This window comes from Vidua macroura, chromosome 5, assembly GCF_024509145.1.
Source record: "Vidua macroura isolate BioBank_ID:100142 chromosome 5, ASM2450914v1, whole genome shotgun sequence".
NCBI classification, from domain to species: domain Eukaryota; kingdom Metazoa; phylum Chordata; class Aves; order Passeriformes; family Viduidae; genus Vidua; species Vidua macroura.
In genome coordinates this window covers 9481394-9487393 of record NC_071575.1, presented here as the reverse complement: position 1 = coordinate 9487393, position 6000 = coordinate 9481394, and the positions used below count along the sequence as shown (strand labels likewise).

The following is a 6000-nucleotide window of genomic DNA, read 5'->3' as shown; positions in this document are numbered from 1 at the left end:
CAGAGTACTACAGTGCTGTAACAAGGAGTTTTGCTCAGGCTGACACTGCACTGAATTGCATCGTCAAAGATGCTGGGTTTTGAAATGTCAGCTGAACCATAGTTTCTTTTCCTTTCCTGCTGTCAAGTTGAAACTTCTGGCTTATTTCATATATCCTCCAATGTTGGCCAAAACAATTCCAAAACAAAAAGTGGTTTGAATGTTCAAACCTGTTTGTGCTGAAGCTGTGGTGGCAGCCATCTACTGCTGTACTTATGTTTAACTTACCAGGACACCTGGAGATACCTTGACGCTGGAAAGTTCTTGAACCTCTGAGAAGCAATAGGAGATGCGATATAGGATATCTTAGACACATCCGTGGTCCATCACTGATTTGCTACATACCCTTCAGCAGCTCATACCACCTCTTTTATTGTAAGTAACCTTCATTTTGATGTTTGTAACCGTTCATTTTGATGTTTTAGCTATTTCAGCTATTTTGTAAAATAGTTATCAACATCTCAGCTAGATGCTATGACAGAACCAATTAATTAACATTAGTGAAGCATTTGGTATTCTTGGATAAAAGACACTAGAGAAAAACAAATTATTATCCCTTTGCAAATCAAAATTCCACTCTATTCCTAAATAATTGTATTATCTTTGGCTGATGGCACAAACCAAGACAGAGTTGCCTGAAGGCATCCTTAATCAGAGATTTGTCCTTTTCAAACGAAAAAAAATCCTTCTGCAGTGAACAGTTTCACTAGCCAAGAAACAATAGAAAGGCTTCCATGCTGAGGTGTTAATTACTTTGTGGTTAGAGAAGGGAAGAAGCCTGAGACAAGCATCCATCTTCTAAACTATTCAGGCTATGGAGGAAACTAAAGGCCTACAGCTCCATTACGAACTAGAAGTTAGAGGTTTTTATATCAGGAGTCCTACAGTTGAGAAAATTATTTAATCACTTTTGCCTTGGTTGCCTTGGTGGGTTCCCTTTTCCACTCATTGTGACTGTACTTTTGTACTATAAGCCCTATTTAAAATGTTGTGTTTAGAGTTCGTCTTGACACCCCTTGAGCTTCCCATCTTCATCTTCCCTGATAACAATACCTAGATGCAACAGTAGGGACATGTAGAACAAGTGTGCACACAAACACTGTAACTGTGTCCAATAAAGTAAATCTGGCCTTATATTAATTGTAACCAGCTGGTGAAAACCAAGCTGTCTCTGCTTTTACTTCAAGCGTTTAAAAAGATGACTGGTAGTGAGTTTTTGTTCTCGCAGATGGAGGGAAATATCTGCCTCCAGTAATACCTGTGGAATGAAGTTGCCTGGAGTGGGCATGCCAAGGCTTAACCAAGGCCACTGTGGCAGTCATATTCTTCCACAGTGTGAAATGGCACTCTTCCACAGTCTTTACCTAGTAGCAGGACATCAGCCTTTTCCCATTAACTTGTCCTTCCTGCAGCTCTGTGGCTTCCTGTGCTTGTTCTGGTGTGAATTTCCTCCCATCCACAACTTTGTTATGCAGCTTTTACTTCAGGAGGCAAGAGGTTTGCCTTTGTTTTGATAATTGGGAACTGCAGAGGCCACAAAAATGCACTACCAGCTATCACCCTTCATTTCCCAAAGCCCTACAAACTCTTTCTTGAAGACCTGCCTTGAGCTTGGCAGCCCAGCCCAGTATGACTTCTTCAGATGTTCTCACTGCTCACTTTGGACTTCACTGCTGCCACTCAGGCTGCCCTGGTCATTAACACGGTTGGCAAGGGAAGAATTAATGCTTGGTTCCTGTGTACAGATAACTCTCCACCAGGCAGTTTTGCTGTCCTGGGAACTGGGGCTGACTACAGTTTATAGCACTCCTAGTCTGCTTCCTGATGCACCTATATCTGTGTGGAACTGACAGGGAGCACTAAAATCAGTTGATGTTTTCTCTGAACTATTTTCTCCACGTTAGAACTGTTTCCAGTGTAGTTCTGCTGTACTAAACTCTGCCCATCATCTCTTGCACTTACACTAGCAAGAAGTGCAAGTACGCAGATTAGACCCAAGCAGGAAGATGTTGCTAGTGATAATTTTTTTTTTCTAATGCAGCTGGATTCATGTGACTTGTAGCAAAATATTCTGACTGATGTGACTCCATCTGACACCAAGATTTATTTGAAATCTTTGGTGTTTTTTCCTGCTGTGAAAACTAAATATTTCTCACACCAAGATACCATATTGGGGTGGTATTTCACTTACCTAGCATAATCACAAATTAATCCAGCAAAGTGAGGCTCTGATCCCCTAAGAGGTTCCTAACAGAAGTTCAGTGCCCGTGCTAGTTTTGATGGAAGCCAGCAGAATTGCGGAAAAGTACAGAGCTCATTCAGCTCTAGCTATGATCCTGTAGTCATCACTAAAGTTCATTATAAGTACCAATTTCTCTTGGGTTTTTGTTTACTTGTAGATTTTAAAGCAAAGCTTTTGGAAAACTTCCAGAGAGAATGTAACCTGTGCATTTTTTGCTTTGCAAATGAATGTATTTGGGGCTTCTGATGACAAATTCAGATACCCATCCCTACCAAAAAAAAGTATGGCCCAATAGTGATTCTGTAACAGTTGGATCAAAGATACAATTCAGGTTCCTTTGCACGATACATAATTGTGTTTTAATAATTTGGTTTAGATTTGATAAAACAGAGACAACTTAAAAGAAAACAGACAGTGATGAAAATGTCTCTTCCAAAGGCTTCAGTTTGTCCCAGGGACATACTGTTTGAAAAAATGCTGGATTTGGAGAAGAAACTGCTCCTCAATTCTAAGATTAACTCTTCTTTGCATTCAGGGACAAGGGCAACTAGGGAAGTTCCTCTTATTCCTCCACTGAAGATTTGGAAGGGCAAAGTTGTCTTTCTCAGATTTCTGGGTCACTTAAGCTGATGAAAAATCATGGCTTACTTTTATGCTGGATTGAAGCTTTATGGCTTATATGACTCTTGTTCTACTTAGTCATGAACTTGGTTGTTTCACCATTTAATCATTAAAGACTTAATGAATTTGGCAGGTATATATGATGACCCAATAACAACTCATACACTGCTGCTGTTTTCTTTGCAGTCAGGAAATAGATAACAACTGCTTTTCAAGTGTAATGATTTGCCCTGAACTTTGCCAAGGAGGAGACCTTTATATGATCCTTATTTCTCCTCTATTAGATTCCTTCATATACTGTCACCATTTAAAGTCATTCTACTTGGAATGCAAACTGGATCAAATAGTTTCAGTAAATGGTGATGTCCAGCTTCCACTGGAAGACTATGAAGCATGAGCAGTCCCTAAGACTGTGTAGGTTGAAAGCCATGGTACTGTGACGTGATATAGTGGCAGTAACATGCAAACACGGCTGTTATTTGAACTTGCTTATTGGCACTGTCATTCCCTCAAGCAGGACAGCTGAAGCAGGTATGAGACCAGTGCCTGCCAGATATCCCAAGCTATGATTTGATGTGGCTGAAAGTCAAGGTGAAATTGATTTATAAAACTTCCTTTGCAAGGTGCAACCCTTGCACCGTGTACTTAAAATCTCATAGCTCAGATCAAAACTAGCCCTTCCAGCCCCGGCAAAACCACCCGTTTGGGATGATACAGGGGGCCGTGAAGCACACTCCGGCCAGTCCCACGCTGCACTGCATACTCCAGCAAAACCCTCGCCGGGACCGCTGCATAGCCGGGTCCGTGTGCCAGTGGAAGAAGGTGTGATGCTTCTTAGTGGCCTTCCACCTCCTCCAGCACTGGAGCACCTGGAGCAGCATCACTTCTCCTTGACAAGCGTAAATGCGCTGCTGCCTCCATCTGCACCTTTCTTGTGTCTGTGTCGCTGCCTGGCCGCTACTCCCTTGTTTCTCTGTGTCTGGAGCAGGGAAGGGCCCATTGGCGGGGCTTTTTCCGCAGGACAAACCGGGGGCCGCACGGCACCGGCCGTGGCGCAGCACCCGCCGCGACCCACGCCGGGGCGGAGGGATGCCCCCGGCGGCCCTGCCGGGCTGGGCTTGGGCGGGTTTAGCGGTCTGAGGTCCTGGTTTCCAGCCAGGTTCCGCCCGGCGGGGCCGCCCCCCGGCCCGCCCGTCCCCGCCCCGCCGGCGTGGCTCCGCGGCCGCGCATTGTGCGCCAGGCGCTGCCCGGGCGGAGCTCAGGGAGGGGTCGTGGCCACTCAGCCCCCCCGACCCTGCCGGGCCTGGCCGCCCGCTCTTCCCTCGGGGGCGCCGTCCGGGCTCGGGCGCGGTGAGTGCGGGTCGGGGGAAGCGGGTGATGCCGCCGCCGGGTCCATCGAGCCGGGGCTCGCCGCGGAGAGCTGGGCGCAGGGGGCGTAGGTCTGTACTCGGCCCCCGCCGGGCGGCCGTGGGCTGCGGTGCCGGCGGCTCGGGGAGCGGCTCCGAGCACCCCCCGGGCCGGGCGGCGGCGGAAGGTGGGGGGCTCTCGGTGGGAGCCGTGGGCGCGGGGGCTCCTGGCTTTGTTCGCGGCTGTGAGCTGCGGTGAGACACAGCCCTGGCAGTCTTTCGGAAGGTCCCTGGGAATGCCGGAGCTCGGGCTCGCAGGTTTTACTCCCTGAGTATTCAGTGTTTGTGCAGACGCTGCTCTCCTTCTCTTCCAGTCTGCAATAGCGATCTCAGGTAACTGGAGTTGGCTGTAAATGTGATTCCTGTGGTCTGACTGCTGTAAGCTTTATTTACACAAGTAAGACCTCCATGCATGAGTAAAATATTTTTTGCAGAATGTTTTTGCATGTTTCCACCTTGAAATGCACAGTCTCCGATGGCTCATGCAGGAGATGGGCTTGTCCCTTTCAGTGCGTGTGTGTATTTGCAGTCGCTGTTAGTTTTGGCAGCTCCTAAGTGATCATTGGTAAAGGTCGGGTGTCTTCGTGCTCTTCAGGAATGCATTAGGCTGGATGTGTGCCTGTGTTTTGATATTGCAGAAGCAACAAGAGTGAACAGCCTTTAAAAAAGGTTAAAGGAAATTGTTTAGCTTTCCTAATGCTTATAATTTCCAGCTGACATGCTTGTAAGCAAGTCATGGTAAATTGCAGGAAACAATTAGGTTTTGTATTTACTAGCACGCTGATGAATAATAGAAGATAGGTCTAAAGCTAAATTTTGATGTTTCATTTAAAATAAATTCTTGTCATTTCTTCTGTCTGTTGCACCTGTTAGCTCTTAGGAAAATACGATTATTAGGTGATGATTAGGCAGCTTTCTTAGAACTTTAATTAAAGGAATACTTCACTACAGGCCAGCTATAGAATAATGGACCCACTTGTCGTCTCATACGTAGTTGAATGTAGAACTGTGGTACTGCCTGGCAAAACTGTTCTTTGTCTGTAACTTCTCCCACAGCCAAAGCAGAGCTAAAACTTTATTCTAGGAGTCAGGTGAATACAGTGTATAAATCTAGTTCCTCTGTGGTAGACCAGTGATAAGTGGCTTATTATGAAATATGTATTGACAGGGATTTCATATCTATAACATACATCGTTGACTGAGTGACTTCATGCTTCATCTCACTATTTCTTATTAATAATCTAATTAGGGGAAAACTCTGGGAGGAATATGGAATTAAGACACAGTCCCAGTGGAACGCAGTAAAAAAGATATTGCAGAGCAGACAGTGTAAGAGGAATTTCCAGAAGTACTTACTCATCGCCCAAGACATAGCCAGATTTTGAATACTCCTAGCTTGTATTTAGGTTCCAGAGTTAATTGCTAGATTTTCAGGTCTTTCTTTTCAGTATTCAAACTTTTATATCCAGAGTACTTTGGAAGACAGTGAGGGAAACGTGTCTATTGTAAGCCAAATTCTCTATCTTCAATGCATAAGAAAATCACACCCTGAACACTTAAAAAAATCTGATCCTTGGATTGCAGTCATAACTCCTACCACTTCCATTCTGGAGGCACTTCCATTTAATTTGTGTAACAGACAGAATTATAGTTGTAAAATCTAGCCACAATAAGGCACGCCAGTAAAATTAC

At 45.1% G+C, this 6000-nt stretch overlaps 1 protein-coding gene across 3 annotated transcripts in view; it reads left to right on the top strand.

The window, feature by feature from the left end:
• The first annotated feature begins 4173 nt into the window (after positions 1-4173).
• Positions 4174-6000, top strand: part of PRR5 (proline rich 5) — an 80681-nt gene continuing 78854 nt past the window's right edge. The window contains exon 1 of one of the 3 annotated variants that reach the window (XM_053978672.1): positions 4174-4252. The gene's annotated coding sequence lies outside the window, so the exon portion shown is untranslated. The other 2 variants (XM_053978673.1, XM_053978671.1) reach the window with 2 other exon arrangements.